At 43.9% G+C, this 16,909-nt stretch overlaps 2 non-coding genes across 2 annotated transcripts; both read right to left on the bottom strand.

Annotated features, from left to right (window-relative positions):
- Positions 1 to 14,828: 14,828 nt before the first annotated feature.
- Positions 14,829 to 14,901, bottom strand: trnak-uuu (transfer RNA lysine (anticodon UUU)). The gene has a single exon. It is a non-coding gene; the product is annotated as a tRNA-Lys (tRNA).
- A 1,716-nt stretch (positions 14,902 to 16,617) lies between these two features.
- Positions 16,618 to 16,690, bottom strand: trnak-uuu (transfer RNA lysine (anticodon UUU)). The gene has a single exon. It is a non-coding gene; the product is annotated as a tRNA-Lys (tRNA).
- Positions 16,691 to 16,909: the final 219 nt, after the last annotated feature.

The raw sequence follows: 16,909 nt of genomic DNA, 5'->3' as shown, positions 1-16,909 counted from the left end.
CAATGCATCCACAATCCCTACTGCCACTTCCCTCAAGACCCTAGGATGTAAGCCATCAGGTCCAGGTGATTTATCCGCCTTGAGTCCCATTATTTTACCGAGTACCACTTCCTTAGTGATTTTGATCGTGTTTAGCTCCTCCCCCCTTTAGCCCCCTGTTTGTCCAGTGTTGGGATATTCTTAGTGTCTTCTACTGTAAAGATTGATATAAAATATTCATTCAGTGTTTTTGCCATCTCCATATTTTCCACCATTAATTTCCCGGTCTCATCCTCTAAGGGACCAACATTTACTTTAGCCACCCTTTTTCTTTTTATATAACTATAAAAACTCTTACTGTCTGTTATTATATTTTTTGCTAATTTACTTTCATAATCTATCTTCCCTTTCTTAATCAATCTTTTTGTTATTTTTTGCTGTCTTTTAAAGTTTTCCCAATCCTCTACCCTCCCACTAGATTTGGCTACCTTATATGCCCTTGTTTTTAGTCGAATACTATCCTTAATTTCTTTACTTAGCCACGGATGGCTGTCTTTTCTTTTACTCCCTTTTCTTCTCAGTGGAATATATATTTTTTGGAAGTTGTAAAATAACTCCTTAAATGTACACCACTGATCATGTAGCGTCTTACCCTTTAATCTATTTTCCCAATCCACTCTACTCAACTCCGCTCTCATACCTTCATAATCTCCTTTATTCAAGCTTAGCACGCTTGTTTGAGATCCAACCTTTTCACCCTCTAATTGAATATGGAATTCAACCATGTTATGGTCACTCATTCCAAGGGGATCCTTTACTAGGACATTTTTATTTAATCCTGTCTCGTTACACAGGACCAGATCTAAGGTTGCCTGCCCCCTGGTCGGTTCAGTTACATACTGCTCAAGAAACCCATCCCTAATACACTCAATGAACTCATCCTCAAGGCAGCCCTGCCCAATTTGATTTGTCCAATTAATATGGTAGTTAAAATACCCCATCATTATAAATGCTCCCTTATTACAAGCCTCAACTATTTCCTGATTGATACTCCGTCCAACAGAGTTGCAAATGTTCGGAGGCCTATAGACTACGCCCACTAGTGTTTTTTTTCCCTTATTATTCCTTATCTCCACCCAAACTGTTTCATTATCCTGATCTTTTAACCCAATATCATTTCTTTGTATTACAGTGATTCCTTCCTTTATTAACATAGCCACCCCACCTCCCCTCCCTTCCTGCCTGTCCTTCCTGATCGTTAAATAACCTGGTATGTTTAGTTCCCAGGCATTGTCACCTGCAGCCATTTTTCTGTAATGGCCACAAGATCATACCCATATGTAGTTATTTGTGCCATTAACTCGTCTATTTTGTTACGAATGCAACGTGCATTCAGATAGAGAACTTTCAAATATCTTTTGTGACACTTAGTTCCTGCTTTTGCCCTTTTTATTACCTTACCTTTTTCTCCATACCTTCTGCCCTTTCCTGACACGCTCTGGTTTTTAATTTCCCCACTGCTACCTAAGTCTATGACCTTCTCTGTTGTCATTTTTATTATTTGCTCTCTTGGAACCTCCCCCCCACTAGTTAGTTTAAAGCCCTCTCTACAGCCGTAGTTATATGATCCGCCAGGACTCTAGTCCCAGCACTGGCCAAGTGAAGCCCATCCCAATGGAACAGTTCCCTCCTGCCCCAGTACTAGTGCCAGTGTCCCAGGAAGCAAAACCCATTTCTCCCACACCAGTCTTTGAGCCACGCATTTAAATCTCTAATTTTATTTGTCCTAGCCAAATTCGCTCATGGCTCAGGTAATAAGAGATTATTACCCTTGTGGTTCTGCTTTTTAATTTGGCCCCTAGCTGCACAAACTCCCTCAGCAGAACCTCCTTCCTTTTCCTATCTATGTCGTTGGTATCAACATGGACCATGACAACTGGATCCTCCCCCTCCCACTCCTAGTTTCTCTCCAGTCCAGAGGAGATGTCCTTAACCCTGGCACCGGGCATTCAACACAGCCTTCGGGACTCTCGCTCTCGGCTGCAAAGAACTCAATATACAGCAAATATATATTACATCCTAATATTCTATTGCATTGCAACTTATGATTATATTGCAAAGTGATATTCCATTACAATGTGCTATTGCATTGCAAATGGGGGTTATACTGCAAAGCGATATTACATTACAATGTGATATTGCATTGCAAATGACTATTACATTATAACGGGATTTTCCATTGCAATATTCTATTGCATTGAAATAGACTATTATATTCCAAAATGTTATTCCATTTCAACGTTCTATTGCTTTTCAAATGACAATTATATTGCTAAGTGGTATTCCATTGCAATATTCTATTGCATTGCATATGACGGTTATATTGCAAAGCGATATTCCATTGCAATGTGCTATTGCATTGCAAATGATGATCATATTGTGTAGCGATAATCCATTACAATGTGCTATTGCATTGCAGATGACTATGATATTGCCAACAGATATTCTGTTTCAATATTTTTTGCATTGCAAATGACTATTTTATTGCAAAATGAAATTCCATTGCAACGTGCTATTGCATTGCAAATGATTACGATATCTTAAAATGGTATTGCATTGTAATCACAGAAACCCCACAATGCAAATAGAGGCCATTTCGGCCCATCAAGCCATATCCCACCCGATTCCCGTAACTCCTACACCAACACATATCCCACCCTATCCCCATATATTTTAATCTCCCTAACACTCATGGTCAATTTATCATGGCCAATCAACGTAATCCACACATCTTTGGACTGTGGGAAAAAACCGGAGCACCCGGAGAAAACCCCACACAAACATGGGGAGAATGTGCAAACCCCACACAGACAGTCACCCGAGGCAGAATTCGAACCCGGGTCCCTGGCGCTGTGCGGCAACAGTGCTAACGACTATGCCGCTTTGCTGTCCTATTGCATTGCTAATGATTCTTATATTGCAGTGTGATATTTCATTGCAAGGTTCTGTTGCATTGCAAGCGACTATTATATTGCAAGGTGATATTACATTGCTTTCTGCTATTGCACCTCAAATGAATAATATATTACGAAGGAATATTCCATTGCAAAGTGCAATTTCATTGCAAATGACTATTGTAATGCAAAGCCTGCTTCCATTGCAAAGGAAGTTTGCACTACAAAGCACTATTATATTGCAAAATGATATTCCATTGCAATGTTCTATTGCATTGCAAATGACTACGATATTGTTACGTGTTATTCCATTGTAATGTCCTATTGCATTGCGAATGACCGTCATATTGCAAAATGATATTCCATTGCAATGTTCTGTACCACTGCAAATGACTTTTATATTGCAAAGTGATATTCCATTGCAATGTGCTATTGCGTTGCAAATAATGATTCTATGGCTGAAATAAAGAATAGATTTGCCTTTCTAATCTAGGCTTTTTAACTTAAAAATCTGGTAGCACATCTTCAACACCCAGTCCCAACTAAAGGCTGGAAAGAACTGAATTTAAGATGGCCACCACAAATCACATGACATCAACTACCAATGAGATTATAGCATATATCCCAAGGCAGGAAACAAATAACCAATCACAATACTTCTTACTAAACATAAAGAATAATCATCACATTCACCCCCTTTTAAAAAATATTCCAACCTAAATAACCTTCACAATTTATAATTAATTATTTACAACTAAAACTATGCACAGACAAAATAAAACTATTCAACATGACACAATACTAAGTGAGCAACAACAAATAATAACATTGCACATAAGTATTAAGTATCTCTCAACTAAAACAATATAATATAATATTTCAACAATTTTAAAACATTACTATCAATTTAAAAGTCCATTTTCAATCGGTCGACCGGATATCTTGTTCGTGTTGACCTTCTTAACCTTGGTGAAATTCCTTGCCCTCCCACACCAGGAGACACAGAAGTATCTCCTGCAGGAAGGCTATCCATATCCCGATTTTCAACGGTTTCCGGATTAGAAATCCCATCAGGAGGTAAACTGGGACGGTCATGAACATCCATCGAGGGCTGACTAATAGAAGTATAATTATCTGCAGTCGGATTGGAAATATTCGTAGTATCTGTAACAGCATCCACATTATCTGAATCATGACTATTGTTAATATCCTCAGAAGAGGGCTGGCCACCACAAGGAGCCAAGTCTTTAATTGAAACGGTACTTTCTTTCCCATCTTGGAATCGAATATGAGCTTATTGGGAATTTGCCTCCAACAGCTCCACCTCCTCCACTAAAGGATCATATTTTGACAATCTAACATGGCGTCGAAGCAGCACAGATCCCTGCATAGTAAGCCATGAAGGTACCGAATATCCTGTAGTAGATCTCCGTGGATAGTTAAAGAGCCTTTCATGGGGGGTCACATTAGTAGCCGTTGAAAGCAATGATCTAATGGAATGCAGGGCGTCAGGCAGTACCATTTCCCACTGTGTATTCTTAAGGTTCTGGGATGTCAAAGCCAACATAACTGCCTTCCAGATCACCCCATTGTATCATTCGCACTGTCCATTACCCTGGGGATTATACGGGGTAGTTCTGCTAGTAGAAATTCCCCGACTCTGGAGGAATTCCTTCAACTGGGAAGACATAAAAGAACTTCCCTGATCCGAATGGATATACGCAGGCATCCCAAAGATGACAAAAAGTTGAGTCAGACATTTGATAACTGTAGCAGCTGATACATCTGCGCAAGAAAAAGCAAAAGGGAACCTTGAAAACTCATCCACAACAGTAAATATATATCGGTTTTGAGTAGTTGAAGGAAGAAGCCCCTTGAAATCGACGCTCAAACGTTCAAAAGGAGAAGTAGCCTTTATAAGATGAGCTCGTTGAGGCTTAAAGAAATTCGGTTTACACTGATCACAGATAGAACATGATGAAGTCATCCGCTTGACGTCTTCAACTGAAAAGGGCAAATTATTACTGCGTACGAAGTGTATCATCCTCGTAACCCCAGGATGGCATAAGGCATTGTGAAGATTAATAAGCGTATCTCCGTGAATCACAGAACAATAAGCCCTCGACAGCGCATCAGCAGCAACATTATCCTTCCCCGGATGATAAACTATATCAAAATGGTAACATGCCAACTCAATCCTCCACCTCATTATTTTATCATTCTTAATCTTTCCAAAATGTTTGACATCAAACATAAAGGACACAGACATTTGATCAGTTACCACCGTAAAATGTCGCCCCGATAAATAATGTCTCCATTTACGCAGTGCTTCTACTATTGCATACGCCTCTTTCTCTATTGAAGAATGCCTTTTTTCACTATTGTTCAAGGTACGTGAGAAAAAGGCCACAGGTCTTCCATTTTGGTTCAGAGTGTGGTAAACCACTGTTTGTATTCCACTGTGTACATGCCTGGATATGCCTCGGCTGACTCCTCCCACAAGTCCTAGTATAAAGGTGACTGCTCCCCAGCCCTTTGTATTCTGGACCGGTCGACCACTCGAGGCAGACCTTCATTCTTTTGTTAATAAAAGCCTTTAGTTACTCTCTTAACTCTCAGTCTTTTATGAGTAATTGATAGCGCATCAATTTTATTAACAAAATTTTTATAATGGAGAAGATCCTCACACCAGCATGCCTGGACTTAGATCGCTGGGAGGCGGACTCATCCACCAAGTTTATTCACTGGCTTAAGTGTTTCAAAAAATTCATGACCGCCTCCGCAGCAATCAAATCGGACGAGGACAAACTGGATGTCCTGACCTCCAAAGTGAACCACCGAGTGTACTCGGTCATCCAAGACGCGACCTCGTACGCGGACGCTATCAAGCTCCTCAAGGACCAGTACACGGCCCAGTGAATGAAGTGTACGCCAGGCACCTTCTGGGGTGTCGTAAACAACAACCTGGGGAATCGACCGTGGAATAACTTCAGGCACTGTCTGTGCTTGGCCGGGCCTGTGGTTGCAAGGATGTAAAGGCCGCCGTGTACACAGAGGAACTTATCTGGGATGCTTTTGTAGCGGGCCACAGGTCCAATTACACCCGACAGCGACTGTTGGAGCAGAGTGACCTCGACCTCAACAAGGCCTCTGAACTCGCACTATCATTGGATGCAGCCTACCGGGGCATGGATGCCTACTCCTCTGCACCGTGGACGCCGTGGGGAATGAAAGCCTAGGACACAGTAGGACCGCCTCATAGCGCCGTGCCACCCCAGCCACACCCCAGCAACGGCCCAACTACCGCAGCAGTGTCCCAAAGCCAGACAGCAGTGCCCCAAGGCCAGAAATGCTACTTCTGTTGCCAGGCAAAACACCCCAGAGCACGCTGCCTGGCGAAAAATGCGATCTGCTCGGGCTGCGGGAAGAAGGGACACTACGCTAGCGTCTGCAGGGCCAAAGCCACCCCAAACCCCAGCAGCGCCGCGTGTGGGCCATGCGGGCCGCCATCTTGGGCCTCCCCGGCCATGTGCAAACCACCAGTACAGCAGCCATTTTGGACGCCTCCAGCCACATGGGGATCATGGACGCCGCCATCTTGGACGACAGCCGGAACGCAGCAGGCCCCCAACACCGCCTCATCTGATACACCGACCCCTACACTGGCACCCGTTACACTGGACCAAGCGAGACCGCACCAGCTGGCCAGTTCCACAATGGACATTATGTAAATGGTCACGATACAATCCGCCTTTTTGACTCTGGGAGCACGGAGAGCTTCATCCACCCCGACACGGTGCGGCATTGCTCTCTCCCAGTCCTGCCTGCGCACCAGCGGATTTCTATGGCCTCCGAGTCCCAGTCGGTGGACATCGGCGGCTACTGCGTGGTGACACTCGTAGTAGATGGGACTGTGTACGATCATTTTAAACTTCTGGTCCTGCCCGACCTCTGCGCTGCCGTCCTGCTGGGGTTAGATTTTCGGTGCCACCTTAAAACTTTTACGATGGCGTACGGTGGACCCCTATCCCCACTCACAGTCCGCTGCCAGCAGCTTCCAAATTGCCCGCCGCGCACCAGGTGCAACCTCTCCACACTCAGAGTCACCCCCCTCCACTGTTTGCTAACCTCACCCCCGACTGTAAGCCCATCGCCACAAAGAGCAGGCGATACAGTGCCGGGGACAGGGTTTTCATTAAAACCGAAGTGGAGCGGCTCCTGAAGGAAGGGATTATTGAGGGCAGCACCAGCCCCTGGCGAGCCCAGGTCGTGGTCGTTAAGACCGGCGAGAAGCAGCGCCTGGCCATCGACTACAGCCAGACAATAAATCGCTACACCCTGCTGGAGGCCTACCCACTCCCCCGCATAGCTGATATGGTCAACCAGATCGCGCAGTACCGCGTCTTCTCGACCATTGACCTGAAATCAACGTACCACCAGCTCCCTATCTGCCCTGAGGACCGCCAGTATACTGCCTTTGAGGCAAACGGCCGCCTCTATCACTTCCTTAGGGTTCCCTTTGGCGTCACCAACGGGGTCTCCGTCTTCCAAAGGGAGATGGACCGGATGGTAGATCAAAATGCGTTGCAGGCCACTTTCCCATATCTGGACAATGTGACCATCTGCGGCCGTGACTTGCAGGACCATGATGCAAACCTCGAAAAATTCCTCCGCACCGCCCAACTCCTGAACCTGACATACAACAAGGAGAAGTGCATATTCTGCACAAACCACCTCGCCATCCTTGGCTGTGTTGTGGAACACGGAGTCTTCGGCCCCGACCCCGACCGGATGCGTCCCCTTATGGAACTCCCACTGCCCCACTGCCTCAATGCCCTGAAGAGGTGCCTGGGGTTTTTCTCCTATTACGCCCAGTGGGTCCCCTACTATGCAGACAAGGCCCATCCGCTGATCAAGTCCACCTCTTTTCCCTTGACGGCAGAGGCCCGCTTAGCCTTCCACCATATCAAGGATGATATTGCCAAAGCCACCATGCACGCAGTGGACGAATCCTTCCCCTTCCAGGTGGAAAGCGACGCGTCCGACTTTGCCCTGGCCGCTACCCTCAATCAGGCAGGGAGACCCGTGGCCTTCTTTTCACGAACCCTCCAAGGCCCGGAGACCAGACACTCCGCTGTTGAGAAGGAGGCCCAGGCGATTGTGGAGGCTGCGCGTCATTGGAGGCACTACCTGGCCGGAAAACGATTAACCCTGCTCACTGACCAGCGTTCAGTTGCTTTCATGTTTAACAACAAGCAGAGGGGCAAAATCAATAATGACAAGATCTTGGGGTGGAGAATCGAACTTTCCACCTACAATTACGAGATCTTGTACCGGCCCGGGAAGCTCAATGAACCCCCGGATGCGCTATCGCGTGGCACCTGCGCCAGCGCGCAGATCGACAGACTGCGGGCCCTTCACAATGACCTCTGCCACCCGGGGGTCACCAGGTTCTTCCACTTCATCAAGGCCCGCAACCTGCCTTACTCTATTGAGGAGGTCAGGACCATGACCAGGAACTGCCAAGTCTGCGCTGAGTGCAAACCGCACTTTTATAGACAAGACAGGGCCCACCTGATAAAAGCCACTCGCCCCTTCGAGCGCCTGAGCGTTGATTTTTAAGGGCCTCTCCCCTCCTCCGACCGCAATATTATTGATGAGTACTCCCGTTTCCCGTTCGCCATCCCCTGCCTGGAAATGACCAGTGCCACGATCATTAAATGTCTGAACGACCTCTTCACCCTGTTCGGTTTCCCCAGCTATATCCATAGCGACCGGGGCTCATCGTTTATGAGCGACGAACTCCGTCAGTACCTGCTAACTAGGGGTATTGCCACAAGCAGGACCACCAGTTACAACCCCCGGGGGAACAGACAGGTGGAAAGAGAAAATGCGACAGTTTGGAAGGCCGCCCCGCTAGCCTTAAAGTCTAGGGGCCTTCCAACCTCCCGCTGGCAGGATGTGCTCCCCGATGCGCTCCACTCTATTCGGTCACTGCTCTGCACTGCCACTAACGCCACCCCTCATGAGAAAATGTTTGTCTTCCCAAGGAAGTCCACATCGGGGACATCGCTACCGCCATGGCTGACGTCCCCAGGGCCGGTCCTACTGAGAAGACACGTGAGGACCCATAAAACGGAACCCCTGGTCGAGAGCGTCGACCTCCTCCACGCCAACCCCCAGTATGCTTACATTGCATACCCGGACGGGCGGGAGGACAAAGTCTCCATAAGAGACCTTGTACCCTCGGGGGCCGCAGTAACCCACTACTCACTACCACCCCCCCCCCCACGATCCGATATCCAGCCCCAGCAGATGGCAGGCCTGGGCCCCGCGACCCGCTCGACATCTACGAGGATGACACGCTGGTGCCACAGCCTACGCAGGACTCGACGCCGGAAGCTCCACTACCCCTGCCGTCGCCACGCCGATCACAGCAGCAGACAAGACCTCCGGAGAGACTCCAATACACTAACTTTAATACACTTCACCCCGCCGGAATCAATTTTAAACAAGGGGTGAATGTGGTAAACCACTGTTTGTATTCCACTGGGTACATGCCTGGACATGCCTCGGCTGACTCCTCCCACAAGTCCTAGTATAAAGGTGACTGCTCCCCAGCCCTTTGTATTCTGGACCGGTCGACCACTCGAGGCAGACCTTCACTCTTTTGTTAATAAAAGCCTTTAGTTACTCTCTTAACTCTCAGTCTTTTATGAGTAATTGATAGCGCATCACAGAGTAGCCCCAATTGCAAAATCAGAAGCCTCTGTCTCAATCACAAAAGGAACCTGCTCATCAATAGAATGCACAACTGCTCCAAGGATATCCTTTTTAAAATTATCAAAACACGTCCTGGCCTCCCATGATAGAGGATATGTCGTAACCCGAATAAGAGGCCGGATCTTCTGTGAAAAATTTGCAATCCAATTAGAATAGTAAGAAAACAGTCCAACAACTCTTTGCAAAGCCTGAGAATTAGTAGGACAAGGTAAATCAATCAATGGTCGCAGACGTTCTGGGTCTGGTTTAATCTTGTTTCCCGAGATAATGTACCCCAGTAGATTTACCTCAGTGGTCGAAAAGGTACACTTCTCTTTATTGAAAGATAAACCAACTTTTCCGCAGCTTGAAGGAATCTTTCTAAATTAGAATCATGCTCCACCCTTCATTTGCCACACACCGTGATGTCATCTAAATATGAAAAGGTGTCAGAAAGAGAGTTATCGCTTATAAAAGCATCCATTGCCCGTTGAAAACAAGCAACACCATTAGTAACACCAAATGATATTCGGCAAAACTGATACAGCTTTCCACCAGCCTCAAAGGCCGGATATGGTTGATCCTTCTTAACAATAGGAATCTGATAATAAGCACTCTTTAGATCAATAGTGCTAAAAACCTTATACTGAGATACTTTATTGATAAGCTCATCAAACTTAGGCAAAGGGTACGCATCTAATTGAGTATACCTATTAATAGTTTGGGAATAGTCTATCACCATTCGTTTCTTATGTCTCTCGTTAGTCGTGACAACTACCTGTGCCCGCCAAGGCGAACAACTAGGTTCAATGATTCCTTCCAATAAGAGACGTTGAACTTCAGAATTAATAAATTCTCTATCCTGACTGCTGTACCTTCTTGACTTGGTAGCAATTGCCTTACAATCCGGCATCAAATTGGAAAAAAGTGATAATGGAGAAATGGATAAAGAGGTTAATCCACAAATAGATAAAGGTGGCTTAGTCCCTCCAAATGAAAGACTGAGACTCTCGTGTAACTGAAGCACATCATGACCAATCAAAATATCTGCACAGAGATTAGGCAAAACAGATAGGCGTACATCAGTATACGTATTACCTAGAAGAATCAATTTCACAAGGCAACAACCAGCTACTTGTGAAGTGAGAGTCGTCTGAGCCATACACACCTGATAGGAAACAGGCGAAATTTTCAAATGCTTCTCCTTTGCAAACTGAAGACTTATAAAACTCTCAGTACTGCCCGTATCTATAAGGGCCTTCACTTCCAACCCATTAACTTGGGCCGTAACTATAGCTTTGTTTCGGCCATGAGCAAATGCAGCAGAAATTGATGCAATAAACGCCCTATCTAAAGGCTGAATAGTCACAGAGGAGGCAATTGAACCTGATGATTTACACACACGTGCGTAATGACCTCTCTTGCTGCATTTACTACACACAGCCTCCCGAGCAGGACAATTCAGACGAGGGTGCGGGACGTTCCCACAAAAATAACACTTCTGAATCCTAGAGGCAACAGCCGCTGTAGTAGAAACTGTTTCAGAATCTAGTAAACCACTCCTATTAAGTTCACATAATTCCTTTTCATCCGGAACTGCCGAAACCACAGTCACAGGCTGGTTAAAAAGAGCAAAAGAATCCGAACTTCTCTGAGCCACATCCAATGTAGAAGCTTGCTCAAAAGCACTCTTAAGATCCAAAGTCTTATTTTCTAACAACCGCTGACGAATTGATCTAGACAGTAATCCATTAATAAAAGCATCCCGTACCGATTCTTCCTTATATTCTTCAGCCGTCACGGCCTTATAATTACAGTTAACACTAAGGCACCGAAGTGCTTGTAATTAAGTATCCAAAGATTCTCCCACCTGCTGTCTACGGGCAGATAGAAGGTGACGTGCAAATACCTCATTCTTTGGTTGAACAAAAATCTTTTCCAATGTAGAAATAGCCACTTCGTAAGTTTTACAGTCCAAAATATACTTATACACATCCGGAGCAATGTATTTGATCAGCATATTCAGCTTATTTAGAGACTCTTGATCCAACAGGCCCAAAAAGTTTTTAAATGTACAATACCAATGTTTCCATTTATCATCCACTCCTGCAGAATTAGGGTCAGCATTGAATCGTTCTGTTTGAAGATATCGCTCCATTCTGACATAAAGTTAATAAATTGAAATAAAGAATAGATTTGCCTATCTAATCTAGGCTTTATTAACTTAAAAATCCGGTAGCACATCTTCAACACCCAGTCCCAACGAAAGGCTGGAAAGAACTGAATTTAAGATGTCCACCACAAATCACATGACATCAACTACCAATGAGATTACAGCATATATCCCAAGGCAGGAAACAAACAACCAATCACAATACTTCTTACTAAACATAAAGAATAATCACCACAAAGGCAAAGCGATATTCCATTGCAATGTTCTATTGCATTGCAAATGACTACGATATTTTAAAGGGGTATTCCATTGTAATGTCGTATTGCATTGCTAATGATTGTATATTGCAAAATGATATTCCATTGCAATTTTTTATTGCACTGCAAAAGATTATTATATTCGAAAGTGATATTCCAGTTTAAAGTGCTATTGCACTGCAAATGTCTATTACATTGCAAACTGATATACCATCTCAATGTACTAATGCATTGCAGAAAAGATACAAAAAGCTAATTGAAAAGTGATACTTATATCTGTAGGATTACAATATAAGAGGGTGAAATGATGCCACAGCGATACAAAGCACTGGTTAGACCACAGCTGCGGTACTGTGTTCAATTCTTGGCATCACAGCTTAGGAATGTAGTATTAGGCTTAAAAAGTGAAGCGTAGATTTGCCAGAAGGAGACATAGAGTCCAAGGGACAAATTACAACGTGGATATTGCACAAACTCGGGTTTTTTTCCCTGGAATTTAGAAGGTTCAGTGGTGATTTGATTGAAGTATTCACGATATTAAGAGGAAATGCTAGTGTAGATAGTGAGAAGCTATTTCTGATGATTGACCCATCTGGGAGAAGGGGCCATAGCCTCAACATCAGATCCAAGCGTTTCAGGAGAGAAGTTTGTGTGACAGAAATTTGTAACACACTTCCGCAAACAGTAATTAAAGCTGGGCCAATTGTCAATTTTAAACTTGAGATTGAGAGATGTTTGTTAACCAAAGGTATTAAGGGATCTGGAGCAAAGGAATGCAAACGGATATCGATCGATGATTTAATTAAATGGCAGAAATGCTCCAGGCAGTAAAGGGCCTGCTCCTGTTGTTATAGGATCAAAGCACGACTGTAAAGTTCAGTATCGCGATTTGAAAGCAGCAGCCGAACAAGGACTTGAATACTGGACCATCAGATTAAAAGTCTGAAGCTCTACCGACTGAGCTATCCGGGCTGTTGCAACCCCAAGCTCAAAAAATACTTTCATTGGCTGCAGTGCATCGTTGCATCTCCGACAAATTCAATTTACTTGTCTATAATCCAGCCTGCACAGCACATTTCTGCCACAAATCCAGACTGACTGCCTCAGAACACCATCACTTCAGAAATATTAACCCACCCACAAAAGACATGCTCGTTAGCAACGGCGTCAGATGCGACAAGTGCCGTCCCTCAGATATCTGTATTAGATCATCAAATTTTCTCCGTATTTATGATTGACTTGGGTGGAGCAATGCAGCACTGTAGATCGTATTTTGAAGATCGCACTAAGTTAGACGGTCCGCTCGAAGTGCAGTTGGGAAATGGAGGTAACCAAACGGACAGAGACAGACACAGTAAGCCGGCAAAACAAAGGCAAATCGAGTTCACTGTACGCAAGTGTGACACCACCCACTTTGGAACAAAGTAAGATAGTTCTGATTATTTTCTAAATAAAGGGAAGCTATTAACTGTTGAGGAGCAATGAGGTTTATGAGTCCCAGTTCATAAATTATTATTAGCTTGTTGACACGGAGCAAAAGACATTTGATAAAGTCCCGCAGATGGGACATTGGGCTAAATTTGAAACGCATGCAATTGAAGGCAAATTATTGACCTCTTTAGGAAATTGGTGGCACGACAGGTGACAAAGTTTACAGATGATGATCAGTTACATTAACTGGCAGAAAATGACGAGTGGTGTCTCTGATTGATCACTTTTGGGAACTCAACTAATCACCGATTTCATCAACGACTTACTTGATGGGATTGAGAGCCACACATCCAAGTTTGAGGATGACAAAAAAGATAGGCGGCATTATAATCAGTTGAGATGGAAGCAAGAAATTTGACCAGATATTCATAGATTAAGTGAATGTGCAATTTTCTGGCAAATTGATTTAAATATTAGCAAGTGTGACGTGATCCACTACCGATCTTTACAGGATTATTTAGAATACACTCCTTATAATGTTAAGCTGGAAACAGCTGAGATCCAAATAGACTTGTGTCCCTGTACACATATCATTAAATGGTCATGGACAGGTACAGAAAAGGCTCAAAAAGCTAATTGAAACGTGATACTTATATCTGTCGGATTGCAATATAAGAGGGTGAAATGATGCCACAGCTATACAAAGCACTGGTTAGGCCACAGCTGCGGTACTGTTTTCAATTCTCGGCATCACAGCTTGGGAATGTATTATTAATCTTAAAAAGTGAAGGAGACATAGCGTCCAAGGGACAAATTACAACGGGATATTGCACAAACTCGGGTTTTTTTCCTGGAATTCAGAAGCTTAAGTGGTGATTTGATTGAAGTATTCACGATATTAAGAGGAAATGCTAGTGTAGATAGCGAGAAGCTATTTCTGATGATTGACCCATCTGGGAGAAGGGGCCATAGCCTCAACATTAGATCCAAGCGTTTCAGGAGAGAAGTTTGTGTGACAGAAATTTGTAACACACTTCCGCAAACAGCAATTAAAGCTGGGCAAATTGTCAAGTTTAAACTTCAGATTGAGAGATGTTTGTTAACCAAAGGCATTCAGGGATCTGGAGCAAAGGTAATGCAATCGGATATCGATCGATGATTTAATTAAATGGCACAGAGGCTCCAGGCATAAAATGGCCTGCTCCTGTTGTTATTTTCTTTGTTAAATGATCAAAGTGCAAATGTAAAGTTGAGTATCGTGATTTAAAGCAGCACCAGAACAGGGACTTGAACCCTGGACCCTCAGATTAAAAGTCAGATGCTCTACCGACTGAGCTATCCCGGCTTTTGCCAAACAAACCTCACAAAAATACTTTCATTAGCTGCAGTGCATCATTGCATCTCCGACAAATTCAATTTACTTGTCAATAATCCAACCTGCACAGCACATTTCTCCCACAAATCCAGAATGACTGCCTCAGACCACCATCACTTCAGAAACATTAACCCTCCCACAAAGGACACCCTCGTTAGCATCGGAGTCAGATGTGACAAGTGCCGTCCCCCAGATATCTGAATTAGATCATGAACTGTTCACCGTATTTGTGACTGACTTGGATGGAGCAATGGGGCACTGTAGATCATATTTTGAAAATCGCACTAAGTTAGACGGTCCGCTCGTCGTGCAGTTGGGAAATGGAGGTCACCAAATGAACAGAGACAGACACAGTTAGCCGGCAAAACAAAGGTAAATCGAGTTCAATGTACGCAAGTGTGACACCAGCCACATTGGAACAAAGTAAGATAGTTCTGAGTATTTTCTAAATAATGGGAAGCTATTAACTGTTGAGGAGCAAAGAGGTTTATGAGTCCCAGTTCACAAATTATTATTTGCTTGTAGACATGAAGCAAAGACATTTGAAAAAGTCCGGCATATGGGACATTGGGCTAAATTTGAAACGCATGTAATTGAAGGCAAATTATTAACCTGGTTAGGAAATTGGTGGCACGGCAGGAGACAAAGTTTGCAGATGATGATCAGGTACATTAATTGGCAGATTATGACGAGTGGTGCCTCTGATTGATCACTTTTGGGAACTCAACTAATCACCGATTTCATTAACGACTTACTTGATGGGATTGAGAGCCACACATCCAAGTTTGAGGATGACAAAAAAGATAGGCGGCATTATAATCAGTTGAGATGGAAGCAAGACATTTGACCAGATATTCATAGATTAAGTGAATGTGTAATTTTCTGGCAAATTGATTTAAATATTAGCAAGTGTGACGTGATCCACTACCGATCTTTATAGGAGTATTTAGAATACACTCCTTATAATGTTAAGCTGGAAACAGTTGATATCCAAATAGACTTGGGTCCCTGTACATATATCATTAAATGGTCATGGACAGGTACAGAAATGAATCAAAAAGCTAATTGAAAAGTGATACTTATATCTGTAGGATTACAATATAAGAGGGTGAAATGATGCCACAGCTATACAAAGCACTGGTTAGGCCACAGCTGCGGTACTGTGTTCAATTCTCGGCATCACAGCTTGGGAATGTATTATTAGGCTTAAAAAGTGAAGGAGACAAAGAGTCCAAGGGACAAATTACAACGGGATGTTGCACAAACTCGGTTTTTTTTCCTGGAATTTAGAAGCTTAAGTGGTGATTTGATTGAAGTATTCACGATATTAAGAGGAAATGCTAGTGTAGATAGCGAGAAGCTATTTCTGATGATTGACCCATCTGGGAGAAGGGGCCAAAGCCTCAACATTAGATGCAAGCGTTTCAGGAGAGAAGTTTGTAACACACTTCCGCAAACAGCAATTAAAGCTGGGCCAATTGTCAATTTTAAACTTGAGATTGAGAGATGTTTGTTAACCAAAGGTATTAAGGGATCTGGAGCAAAGGAATGCAAACGGATATCGATCGATGATTTAATTAAATGGCAGAAAGGCTCCAGGCATGAAATGGCCTGCTGCTGTTGTTATTTTCTTTGTTAATTGATCAAAGTGCAAATGTAAAGTTGAGTATCGCGATTTAAAAGCAACGCCCGAACAGGGACTTGAACCCTGGACCCTCAGATTAAAAGTCTGATGCTCTACCGACTGAGCTATCCGGGCTCTTGCAATGCCAACCTCACAAAAGTACTTTCATTGGCTGCAGTGCATCATTGCATCTCCGACAAATTCAATTTACTTGTCCATAATCCAACCTGTACAGCACATTTCTCCCACAAATCCGGATTGACTGCCTCAGACCACCATCACTTCAGAAATATTAACCCACCCACAAAAGACACGCTCGTTAGCAGCGGAGTCAGATGTGACAAGTGCCGTCCC

Source organism: Somniosus microcephalus, unplaced genomic scaffold (genome assembly GCF_052327205.1).
Source record: "Somniosus microcephalus isolate GS21.2 unplaced genomic scaffold, FLI_Smic_1.0 scaffold30, whole genome shotgun sequence".
NCBI lineage: Eukaryota > Metazoa > Chordata > Chondrichthyes > Squaliformes > Somniosidae > Somniosus > Somniosus microcephalus.
This window is presented reverse-complemented; position numbering and strand designations above follow the sequence as displayed.